At 35.9% G+C, this 13,918-nt stretch overlaps 1 long non-coding RNA gene across 1 annotated transcript; it reads right to left on the bottom strand.

Annotated features, from left to right (window-relative positions):
* Nucleotides 1-10,551: 10,551 nt before the first annotated feature.
* LOC130563107 (uncharacterized) lies at nt 10,552-13,518 on the bottom strand. The gene is made up of 4 exons (XR_008964045.1): nt 13,293-13,518; nt 11,945-12,032; nt 11,705-11,736; nt 10,552-11,602 (listed from the first exon to the last, which is right to left on the bottom strand). It is a non-coding gene; the product is annotated as an uncharacterized LOC130563107 (long non-coding RNA).
* Between the last annotated feature and the right edge of the window lie 400 nt (nt 13,519-13,918).

The raw sequence follows: 13,918 nt of genomic DNA, 5'->3' as shown, positions 1-13,918 counted from the left end.
CCCTTCCCCCAGACATTCTGCTTTAACACACTGTCTTTTGTACAGTGCAGGTTTGTAATAAAATGATATAATTGCGCTTAAATCTAAACCGTACAGTAGTTTACGGTTTACTTTAAGTTTGTGGGTATAGCCATCATTTGCAAAGAGCTATTAACTAAAAAAACTATTATGTGTGATTTATAGTAATATGAAATTCTCAACAGTTGATCTTTCATTGTTCAGAGAACTTAGGTTTCTCAGAAATGTATCTTTTGTCATTATATGTGTGGACTGTTTTTTCTAAACATTCTCAAAAGAAAACAAAACATATGCAAATAAGAAAATTGTTGACAAACAGCAAGAGTACAGCTGTCAAATTAATGTTGATAGTTAAAATAATTAGTTTTTGGTCAATTGCACTTTGGTATCTTTAAAGTTTTAATACATCTCTCTCTCTCTCTCTCTCTCTCTCTCTCTCTCTCTCTCTCTCTCTCTCTCTCTCTCTCTCTCTCTCTCTCCAACAGGGAACCTATTTCTCCTCACCTGCCTCTCTCTAACTCTCTTATTGTACTGCTGTGGTTTAGTTGGCTGAGCGATACAGCACTTCTCTGTGTGGTTAATGGATAACTGCTGCAGTCGGGCGGCCATGATGAAACGTTGACATTTCCCTCCGATTATTCATCCACCCCTTTGTTCTGAGTGTTTGCTAATGGCCTGGGCACTGGGCGGAGTGCTCGGAGATGGAGAGACATGAGGAGGAGGGTGAGAGAATAAGAGAGAGAGAGAGAGAGAGAGAGAGAGAGAGAGACAGGGGGTATCTAAGGCACACCCCGCTGTTTGTTTGTCGTGTTTGCTCAATATGGCATGTGGGTGGAGGGTCTAAGGGACCAAAGTGACCTGCACTTTAGTAGAATACCAGCCAGGACCCTTAAAGTGTGGTGCGCTAAATGTGTCTAAAAACACAGGTGCAGGTGAATAGACATTATTATGAGCATACAAATAGATTCAGGTCAGTGTATTTAAGGGTCATACACAGTGAAAGAAAACGCTTTGTCAGGAAACCAAAAACATGTGCTTTATGTGGTTGCATTTTTAAAGTCACAAATATATTTTAACATAACTCAATATAAGGTTATACCAACAAGTATATATTTTTAAGATTTGGGTTATGTTCCTGCCTGTACAGTGTGGGGATACAACATATAATTTAGTGGTTAAATGGGTAAATTTGATACAAACATAAAATGACATAAAATCAAATCAATTATATTTGTATAGACACATCACACCTCCTTCAGGACTACTAGGAAATCATTTTTTAAAATAAAATTGACAGTAATCTAGTCTTTTTAGTGCTGTTCATTTATGATTTATGATTAATCGCAATTAATCGATTCTAAAATAAACGTTTGTGTTTATATCATATATGCTTGTACTGTGTACATTTATTTGTATTTACGTTTACGTATGTAATTGCGCACACATACATGTATATATTACAAATATAACACAAATATACATAAATTAACATAGAATTTATGTTACGTACACACGGTAAAAAAATCCCGTAAGAAATATAAATATTTTGGCAGCTGGGGTGCCAGAAATATTCTGTAAAACAATGCTGTAAAATTACATGGTTTTATCTGTTTTTCTTGTAAATTTGTGGTCTTTTTCTGTAATTTTGTAATTTCGAAAATAGACAAAAAAAATTTAAAATTTAAATTACAATTCCATTTTTTCCTTGTGAATTTGCGGTTTCTTTTTGATCTTTCTTTAATTTTATGTTTTTTGACCGTATTTCAAAAATACGCGAAAAATCTGTTAATAAAACAGTAAAATTTCTTAAAATTACATTTTTTACAGTGTATATTTCTTAAATATATATTTTTTGTTTGTTTATTTATACACTTACCACACTCATATATTATATAAACACAAACATTTATTTTGGAGTCGATTAATTGCAATTAATCGATTTGACAGCACTATTTTTTATCATTTATTTATTATTATTAAAAAGCACAGTTCGAATATATGTAGTAATATATATATATATTTAATATTATGTTTTATTTTACACTAAGAAGAATGATGAAACTATTTATAAAGATGCTGAAATGTACTTAATTTTATTACAAAATATATATTTTTATTAATACGTTAAATACAACCTGGACATGTGTTTGACATGTTTCTTGAGTTTGAGCCAAATATTGAAGTATATTATAGGCCAAGTGACAGATAGCTCTGTATGTACTGTATGTATTTTCTATATTATCAGCATTTCATGGAGAGCCGAGGGTTTAGCTTCAGGTTTCTTTCCTTCATGTTGGTTTTAGAGTTCTTAACTGATGTAAACAACAAAGTCTCGAAGTGTTCGTAATTGTTTCTACAGCCTTATCAGAAGAAGGGTGGGACCATAGATGGACTAAAGCTGCCAGCATGGAATGAAGAAGGGGAATAGAGGGAGATCACTCAGGTAAATACAATGCCTGAGCACTCCAAAGAAACAGAGGGGACTGAGAACAGAGAGAGGGAGGGGGAGAGAGAGAGATAGAGAAGAGAAAGAGAGTGGTTGGTCAGGTTGTAGGTATTGTACCTACTATTTGCTCACTCACCAGGCAGATGGCTCTGTTCATTGACACCTGTGTAGTTGATTAGATGTAGCGGACAGAACTTCTACAACAGACAATAATGAGGCCAGATGTTTGGCTTTCAAAACAGAGCATTCAAGAACGAATCTGATATTTGGTATGAAGAGGAGGGAAGCAGTATGATTTAAATAAATAAAAAATAGACTGTATTGTGAAAATGAAGAAATCGGGACATCCTAAAAAATAAATTGGTTTCACTTACAAAGCCTATTTTTTGGTTAATATTAAATATTGCTGGGATGTTCCAACCCATGATTGGGTAAAATATGGATATCAACCAATCCCTATGACTCTTTCTTCTGAAAACACAAAAGAGGATATTTTGAGAAATGGCTCAGTGGTTTAATGTCTATCCAAGTCAATGGAGTTCAATGTTGTTTGGTTACCAACATTCTTCCAAATATCTTCTTTTGTGTTCTGCAGAAGAAAGAAAGTCATACAGGTTTGAAAAGACACGAGGGTGAGTAAATGATGACAGAATATTCATTTTTGGAAGAACTACCTTTAACTTAACCTAGAATATGGGTCTTGTTTGACCCACCATACCAGCATTTTTAATGTATATTAAAAAATTGTAAATCTACAAACAGACATTAATCAATGATGTAATTTTAACTACAATAAATCAATTGAGAATTGATATTTCTGAGTTGATGTCTCTTCGTGACTTTATATAGATGCAAATCTTTAAATGTTTGTGTTCAGGATGCACTTTTAGCATCTTTTAAGGTTGTCACAGAGAGTTTTAATTAATATGTACAACGAGGTGGTATTTTACGAGGTAGCAAATTTTGCCTGATTCGTATGAATTTGTGCGATATCATTCATACATTTTAGTACGATTTGCTTTCGCGCCAGTGACTTTAGGTTTGGAGAAAGGGCTAGCGGTGGGGCTTCAGTAGTAAATCTTCATCTTTGTATGATTCACAACGTACAATTTAGCCACCTTGTAAAATAGTTAGAATTCCAGTGAGATAAGGTTGAAAATGTCACCAAGTCACTATACTTTCATTTATTTATTGCCTTGTTTCTTTTCAACAGCTCTTTCTGTACTAATGAATTAACATGCAAGCAAAGTAAAATAACAGCTCTTACGCCAGGGGTTTAGAGAACAGAAAGACCCACACCTGGCTGTGGAGCAGGGGGAAGGCAAGCGGGAGAGGAGGGCTGCTTTAAAGCTTTTACCACTGTGCAAACACTAGACTGATTGCTTTTAATGAGATCAACTAGAGGCCTGTGTGAGAGTCAGTCCTGCCCTGACCAACACTGAGATGTCAGGTAAGTGTAACCTCACTTCTCATTACTGCTCTTGAAAGAGCCCATGTAATTCAGCACACGTGAATGCAAACACACATAGCCTATGCTCTCAGAAGCACAGGCACCTTTGTGGCGGGACACCAGCTAAAATTCAAACTGCTGATGCTGATCTTAGGTGAATGTTGTTAAGTTTTCATCATTTAATTTCAGTTAAATAAAAGCAAATGGAATATCGCTTTCTGCTGAACTGAATAACTTCCTCAATTATGGTGATTGATCACCACTGATTCTCTCAATTTGGTTGATATCAGTCATTAATTCTACTATTCATTCATAACTTATAAATGTCTGATAAAGCTTATCAAGAACACTGTGGTGCAATTATGATTAAGAAAAAATGTTAACGATAACAAAAATGTATACAGACAAGGTGCACTTGTTCTGGCAGTCCCACCGAGACAAAGATGGCTAAATTTACACTGTTAACGATTTCCCTGTATTTTTACAGTAAGTTACTGGCAGCACGGTTGCCAGCAAGTTACTGTATTTCAATTTACAGTACCTGTACTGTAATAGATTATACAGTACACAAAATATTACTGTATAGCTACAAAACGGTACTTTACTGTATTTTTGTATTTTGGTCTATTTGTACTGCATTTTTATAATACTGTAATTTACTGTAATACCTATATTGACACATTACTACTAATTATTACTTATTGCAATAATTACAAATAATATTATATATTATGAGTAGTTAAGTATATAAATCTATAGTTGTTAATATTGTAAAACTACTATACTTCAGAATTACATTATGAATCAAAAGGCAATCCAAGCAATGTTTGTATCAAAAATATTTTTATTAAATCATTTCATTGAAATGTAGTCGAGAAACTGCATGACTTGCAGTCGTAGCTAGACATCCTTAACCAGGGATGACTTGCCTGGGAACATAACAGATGACCCAATCCAGCTAAACAAGCAATGGTCAGACTGTAACACAAAAAGACACATATAACAAAATATGTAAGCCTTAGAAATAAGTACAAATTGTGCAGGAAATGGTGAAAGAAAATTCATTAATGCTTTACTATAAGGTTTTATTTAACATTTGTTAATGCTTTAGCTACTATGAACTAACAAAGAACAATATTTTATAGCTTTAATAATATGTTAGTTAATACATATTCATTGTGCATAAACTAATGTGAACAGAGACAAATTTGTTTAAAAATGTATTAGCAAATGCTGAAATGTATTAAGATGAATACTGTTAAAAAATGGAACCTTATTGTAAGTGTTACTGAAAATATATGTACATATATCCAAACAGTATTTTTTTTACATTTAAAAGGAGCAGGCATTTATCCAATAACAAATACATTAATTTTACCTTGCTTACCTTTGTAAACACACTTCAAACAATTCGACAGAAAATAAACCCTCATTTGGTTAAAATAACCCTATATCCATTGATTAAGATGTGAAAAGCGGGTTTAAGCAGCAGATATACACCTAACACTGAGGGAGATTGCAACTTTCATTGGTAAACTTTTCTGTCTCAGTCCACATTTAAAACAATACCGTGACAAACTATTGTGCAAAATACTAAAACTAAATGATATAAGTTTGCATGAAACACATAAAATGAACCAAATTTACCGAACTACCAGAAATCTAACGTCCTCCTTCAGCTGCAGAAAGGAGTTGTGCTCTGTGTGACTTGACGATGGGTGGGGCACTTTCGCGGTTTACAGCAATCCTGTATTATTGCCATGCATATTACAGCAAGGCTACAGCAAGGTTACAGCAAGATCAAGATTTACTGTAAAATTTTCCCGCTCAATCAAAATGACCCAAAATGCATTACAAACTGCAGTATTTTACTGTAATGTAGAAATGCGGTATTGTACTGTGCATTTTCACAGTAATGTGCTGCTAAATCTACAGCAACATACTATCAAAGATGAATAAACTACAACTGCCACATTATACGTGTGAAACAGCTTGGCCAAAGCAACAGTGTTGACTCTCTAATAAATGTTTGAATAACCAGTTTTCCCATTTGATGCACAAAATCGTTCATCAATGGGAAAGAAAATAATGTAGTAGATGGATGATGTTAACCAGGAATAACATCAACTCAACCAGAGGAACAAAGCGCCACTGTAAAATGAGTTTTGAGTTTTGGCATCCCCAACAGTTTAGTCTTTTAAACAGACTGCGGCATTTGGCTCTTTCAGAACACTCCTGTGCTTCTCTTCACGGTACCTGATGGAAGGTGATCGACTGGAACAAGTCGAGATGTTTCAGCCAGACATAGATTTATGTTTGATAAGGGGCAGGGCACTAACTAATACAGAGAGTTCCACAGAAACAACCACAAAAATAGTCTTGGAATGATACGGGAATGTCACTCAGAATATTTGACTACATTGAGAAATGCAGCCCAGAGGAATGAAAAACGTATTGCCTGTGGGTTGCCTTTTCATATAAGGAAGCTTAAAGGTCCAGTGTATACAATTTAGCAGCATCTAGTGGTGAGGTTGGGAATTGCAACCAACGGCTCACTCCACCGTTCCACACTCCCTTTCGAAGCACTACGGTGGCTGACACACAACTAAGATGTCATCACATTTTTGCTTCTTTGCCAAAGTAGTATTTACGAAAAGCACTCTGAGCAGTTTGCCTGTTTAGGGCTACTGTAGAAACAACACTGCGAATTCCATGTAGGGGAACCCGCCTAGATGTATGTAGATAGAAATAACTCATTCTAAGGTAATAAAAACATAACTCTTCATTATGTAAGGTCTTTATACTCTGAAGACATAATTATGTATTTCTGTCAATAGATCCTCCAAAAAATGACACACAGCACCTTTAATGGAGATCTCAGAAATTTTTTGATTGAAAGGGATAGTTCACCCCAAAATGAAAATGAAAATTATTTTATCATTAACTCACCATCTTGTTATTTCAAACCTGTGTGACTTTCTTTCTACTGCAGAACACAAACGATATTTTGAAGAATGTTGTTAACCAAACAATGGCGTACCCATTGATTGGCCCCTATTGACATCCATTGTATGGACACAAAACCATTTCTCAAAATATCTTATTTTGTGTTCTGAATAAAAAAGTCATAAACAGCTCTTAATTTGGTTTATTTATTTGAATTTCTGCATGCGAGAAACAATTTCGACATTAAAGAAACCTTATTGGTGCGTTTTTATATTACATGATGGACTTAACTGATCTAAAATATTTTACCCTCATTTATTTCCCATTCTTCCCGTTCCTTTTATTTTTTATTTATCTTGTAACTGGCTTTGTTCAACAGGGTGAGATACAAATCAGTCCCCTACATTTTTATTGAGCCGCACACAATATTCCAGTTTCCAGCCTTTGAAGTCTATGTTTCCAATGTATGATCTTTACAAAGAAAAACAACGGCTGTTCTTTTCTGAATGTTGTTCTTGATAATCCATTGATTATTTTGTCCATTTAAATGATCCAAACCCAACACGAAGAGTCAGAACTCATGCAAATGAACACGTTTAAGAGCGATTTCTGAAGTGCAACGTTCAAAACATGCAAATGATGGTTCACCAACTAAAATTTATTGGGCGACCTCTGGTTCTGCTAAGTGTTCTCTTGAGCATTTATTGTGAAAGTTAAAGAGGTTAAGAGGTGCTTGTGTCGTCCACCTTGGACAGATAACACTCTTTCGGTCTCCACTCAGTGACCTGGACCAAAGCCAACTGATAACACAGTCACATACCATCTTTATTAATGATTGGTCAGGTCTCGGTTCTGAGCGCAAACCCCCCGGCAGGTAAGATGAAGGATCTTTCTGTAATGACCATTTCTGAGCTCCACCCAACAAAAGCATTACATTCTAACACTGCTATGGCAACATTCCTTCAGGAAGTAAAAAAACGAAGACGTTTGTGAGAAAACTTGACTTGCAAGACGGGTCAGTGAGGGGTACTGTGACGTTTTAATAGTATTGCTGTCCGGTCAATTAGTGAGAGCGCAGCATAACATCTACAATACACAAATGATCAGGTATCACCAAAACCTATTCAAATTAGATTTGTAGTCAAGACCACAATCCCAACGGCGACCATCAGGCTTTACCTCATAAAATAAAACATTCTAATAATTTTATGACGGTCGTTCAATCTGAAACCCATCCTGAGTTGATTTATTCTAAGAATATTATCAAAGGTATATATAACCCTGCTGGGCCTGCACTCTGACCCAAATCCCATGAGTGCTCAGTGGCCGAGGCCCAGACTGATGGCCTGGTGTGAGCGTGCGGCTTCCAAATTCAGCTGTGTCTGTTGTGCAGGAGGAAATACTGGTTAATAAGTAGCCTGGCGCTTAGCTGTGGCCCTCTGTCACAGGTGTGGGGGCCAAGGACGACTGCTGATAAGACTAGACATAACCGGGCAGAGGGGGAAGAGAGAACAACCACAAAACAGTGAGGATTGGAGGAGGTGTTTTAGAGATTTCAGCAATCTGACGTTACTAAGAGACAAGAGAAGTTTCATCTGTGTAAAATGCATCATTCCTGATCCAGTGTCACACATTAACATCAACTATTCTTTCTTCATGTCATTCAAAACCTGTGTGTGACTCTTTCTTCTGTGAAACCCAAAAGAAGATATTTTGAGAAATGTCTCTGTGGTTTTGTGTTTATATAATGGGTTCCAGTGTTGTTTGGCTACCAACGTCCTTCTGATTGCAGAAGAAAGTCATACTGGTTTTGAATAACATGAGTAAATAAGGAAAGACGTTTCCTTTTCGGAACCAACCCCTTTCAATTATTTGTCCTAGACATCAATGAGATTAAAGGGAGAGCAAATGGAAACTTCTGCTTAACTCTTTTTAACTCTTAACTCTAAAACTTTTTTTACATAAAAAAATATAGAAACCTCATGATTGTCTCCATTGGAGGTTCAGACCAGATCTCAGCAATATGTCACTAATTGAGCTCAGCTTGGCTAATCCTTCAATCAAAAGTCAATATTATTATTGATAAGATTTCAATATAAACTCGTTAAATTTACACAAATCCAACTAAAATTTACCTATACAACCTCCATTCGTTTAAACAAATTTCAAGTTTGTTGCTATTTGTATTTCTCCCAAACCATTTTAGGAGAAACTGATTCTTAAACCTAAGCAACCTCTGATCAATACAGTTTTTCATTGGGAATGTATAACTGATTAAAATTAAAAACACAGTGCAAGTTTTCTACATCTGAGATACTCTTTTACCCAATTTTAGCTTATCATACTCTGCCACAGTTTGTGACACATGAGAGTGGGCTACACGCAGAAGTTTGGATCAATAACCACCTCTTCCCGAACACCGTCCTTGTTCCATGGGTTAATGAGTCACTTATGCCACTCTATACACCTTTAACCCCCCCAACAATCCCCCCTCACTATACCCTCTCGCCGCCCCCAGCATTCCATAATGACCCATCTTCTGTAGCCTTCACCTCAGTGAACAAACTGTCAAAAAACTATTTCTTGCAGTTTCTTTCACCCACACATCAATGCTCATACTGGGGTCACCAAGTCCACACTGTCAGTAAAAAAAGTTAAAAATTTTACCTTTCTGTCGCTGGAGTGGTACCCATAAAGGTTACTTTGTGTACCTTTAAGGGGAATACAACCTTTTTTGGGGACATTACCTTACCTATTGTGTTCCTTAAGGACCTATTGTGTACCAGTTAAATATTGGTGGTACAAAAGATTTAACTGTACCTTTGGAGGTACACAATAGGTCATTAGGGCACAATAATGTACCCAAAAAGGAACAACATGATATTATGTTCTGTATACTTGTTAAGGTACCTCAGGGTACCACCAGAGCAACAAAAAAAGTTTTTTTTCTGACAGTGCTGCAGTCTGTTCCCGAAAAACAATTTTAAAGATATATAGGTGCACTGTAAAAAAAATTGTTGTTTTTTGTTGGTTCAGCCTAAAAATTGTTGTCTTAAAAGTTAATTGAACTTAAAAATATTAGTTAACTTAGTGAATTTCTCGTTGAGTTGACTAATATTTTTATTTTTTATCATTCATTTTTAAGTTGAATTTAACCAGGCAACCAGGTAACAATTTTTTTAAGTTTAACCATCAATTTTTTGTGTCATTATGACAATTTTACAAGTCTGCTCATTTTTCCATTGAGAATAATTTATTGTATTTTTTTCAGCATTTTAATTTGGCTTCAAGTAAGCCAGTAAACATTTGTTGAATGCTCTAGTAGTTCGACCCGTGTAAACAGAAAAGTTGACCTGAGGTCTTAAAGTTCTGCCCCTCGATCTCATTCAGTTCATATGAATATAAATGAAGGTTGATTGTATAATGCATTTACATGTTAGACAGGGTGTGCAGCATATTACAGCTCAAAGAAAAAATACTTCCAGAAGAGTTTTTTTTTCCAATTGAATTTAGATTCATTTTAATATTGAATTAAACGAACAGGGGTAATATGTTGTCACAAACCACACTCAAACAAAAGCATCAAATCTTATTAGGCATCATACATTATAATAATGCTTTTAATGAAGGTCTGGCTCAAACATCTCAGCCGTGAGAACATGACTGTAGGAGATAAACTAGATTTAAAGTGTATTGGGAAGGGCGAGGCCGCCAGAGGCTGTGTAATATAAATGCAGCGGGCGTGTACACGTTGTGTCTGAGCTTTTCCACGCAATGTGACTTTGACAATAGTCGGCAATTCAAAAACCGCATCCTGGTCAGAGATGAGGCAGGTGCAGATCTCTGTGGCCAATGCACCAACCTGATGTGCAAGTTATTTCACAGCCACATTTAAAGAGCCCGAAACATTTCAAGAGCTTAAATGTGGGCTGGTTACCATCCGCAACATGTACAGCATTTGTATTTAGTCCGTACGTTTTTGAAACAGTTTGTTCAATGATTAAAAAAATATCAATATTATAAAGAAAGAAAAAAAAAAAAGTAAAATATTAGTGTCATATTTAATAAAAAAACAAGACTGCGTTACAACATCACATATACAATGCAGGTCATACGAAAAGGATAAGAAATGTATAGGCTGCTGTATTTCGTGTCATATGAGAGAGTAATGCTTATAACCTTTCTAACATTAACGCATTAATCTCTCTATTCTTTTGAACTATTGTTCATTTACCAGGAGTTGTGCTTCAGGTATTGCCTACCTATCTGCGATCCAAAGGTTTGGCCCTTTGCCACACTTTATGACCCCGGGTGTGTCCTGGTTACTTCCGTGTTTGGGTGCTCAGAGACGTATAGGCTTCTCTCGTTTCCCTGTTCACACTAGCAGAAAAAGACTGAAGACAAACACGCAAAGGTGAAGAGTTTCCCCTGTATCTGACACATCTAACAACACATGCCTACAATCACTCTGGGTCAACATTTACACCAACCTGTGTGTGCATGTGTGCATGTTTAATGTGCTTTCATGCTGATTTCACCCCACCACACTTGAGTCTTTCTATTATGGTACTTTGTAGAACATACCTGGACCAGGTAACATTTATCAGAGATACCGACCCAGAGAGCAAACAGTTCTGCTCTCTTCAACAGGCGCGCGCTGTTTGAAGGAGATTTCCAAAGGCAGGGTGGAGGGGAACATACAGTATATGCCAATAAAGTATGTTTTTAAAGTGTCCTTTCATCTGGCAGGAAATTGCATAAGTTTTGGATTATGGAAGGCTGGTTTACAACAGCTTGGGTTTCAGAACAGGTAAAAGCATATGGGCAGGTGGGAAATAACTAACCTGGGTTTATGATGTGTACAGGTGAGTGAAACCTGAGACAGGAAAACGCAGGCATTATGAGGGATTCTCCACAATATTTAAACTTGTATATAATTACACTCTTCCATTAAAAGCACAGTATGTGGAATAAACAGATAATGGCTTGGTATGATTCGTTTTAAGAAGCTTGTATTTGCTTAAAATCTCTATACATTTTTTCAAAACGCACTACTAAACACGGTGGTTTTAAAGCTCACTTACGTTTCTTCCACTTGTGTAAAGTGTCTGCTTACATAGGTGCATATTCTAATGAAGTAACCTGCTGTAATGTACACACATCAGTCGCTCCCTGTGATACAAATAGACATGTCATAGATGGTTAAAGCTCTTATGGCACCAACAGGTGTAAAGACAACAACCTGTTTTATTATGTCCCTGTGGGAGAATCATTTGTGAGGGTTCTTTATAAAATGTACAAAGTAGGCTAATTACTTTTTACATTATTTTAATGTTTACATGACATTTCATGCTAGGCTATCAACTGACAATTAAAGATTTAGCAAAAGTTGTATCAGTACATTTAAATATAGGCCTACTTTCAAATTAAATTTACAACAGGAATATAATTTTAGAAATCTTTAATAAAGATTTGTGTTATGCTATTATTTGCCAATTCTGAGTCTGGTTTTAATTTGGCCACGAAGACATTACAAATTCCTAATTCTGAGCTTATGATATTCAATTAAAGCAGGATGTGGATCATAAAAATGTTGTAATATAAAGCTAACATTCTTATAAATAGACCTATATGTGGTTGGGAAACGTTTTTGATTACCAGAATTACGAGAAACGTTCATTAAAGCTGAGCAGGATACAATGCATTTCGGATAAACACAACTATAATTTTCTATTCAGTTGAACAGATATGTTTGTTTGTCTCGGTAGAGCTTAAGGGCTACTCTGGAAAGACAAAAATACACCATTTTTAAAAGCGTAAGGAAAAATAAGGGTAGTTCTCCGACGACCCGATAGTAACTGGAAGTCATTTTTTTCTTTTAAGGATAGACACCTGACTGCATCCTGGACAGCCGACAGCTTCCTGATTCTCTCATAACTGCCGCAATGCCCGAGGGCAGATATACCGGTCTGCACGCGCACTAAAACACTCAACTATGGGATATTTGCTTATTTAAATTGTAATTTTAGGCGTTTGCTTAGCATTTCGGAAGACATTACTTAATAAGGTCCACATTTCGTAAAAGAAAAGAAAAGATGAAAAGAAAAACATTTATTTAAAAATTATGCCTACCACAGTTTTGGCAAAAATCGTTAATGACACACATGCGCTCTTATAATGTCTTATAAACTTGGCTGAACATTTCATTAAGAATGAAATTCCTATATCTGCTTCTCCACCACATGCAGCGGCATCACAGACTAAATTGTTGGTGTATGTGCATTTAACTTTTAAGCAATTACTGTACTTTAAGTGAAGTGTAGTCCTACATCACCCTCTCCTGGTGAAACCTTTGTCGCTGGCTGAAATGACTGCATGGCACATAGTAGTAGGCTATTCACCTGCCCTATTGATGGATATTCATATACTTACACATATTGAGATCACAGCTTGATGACAAGGTTCGAAATATTCCCTGATAACGGAGGCCGCTAGGTGTCACCGCGCTGCAACGGAAGAAAACACATGCAAACCGAAAAAACACCAGCAAATTCAGAAAGCATCTTCATTAGTTTGGCGACACATGCCCTGCAAATTCTCGCAACACAAACAAATACAGAAACGCGCTGCAAGTACCACAAACGACAACGGAAGTGTTTCCGGGGGACTCGAAAACTGATAAATAATAATTGCTAAATAATAATTGAACAGTATTGCCCCAAAATTCAATTATGCTAATAATTAAAATATTATAAAAAGACAATATAATTCTTACAAATAATTTCAGCAGTTAGGCACCATTTTATTGAGATTTTTAAAAATGGCAATACTAAAATAATAACCCTCTATGTCTTTAACAATACAAGAGAAATTACCAAAAACTGAAAAGACTTTTATTGTCCATTATTAAGCATGTGTCGCTCCTAACATGATCTATGCGCTACAAAAATACAGACATTAATACTACAAATTAACTATTACGCAACATAACTGACAAGGGTCTACAAGGTGTAATGTTGTAAACATATCCTCACATACGTCACGTCTTTGCCCTTTTC

Source organism: Triplophysa rosa, linkage group LG12, assembly GCF_024868665.1.
Source record: "Triplophysa rosa linkage group LG12, Trosa_1v2, whole genome shotgun sequence".
Lineage (NCBI taxonomy): Eukaryota > Metazoa > Chordata > Actinopteri > Cypriniformes > Nemacheilidae > Triplophysa > Triplophysa rosa.
This window is presented reverse-complemented; position numbering and strand designations above follow the sequence as displayed.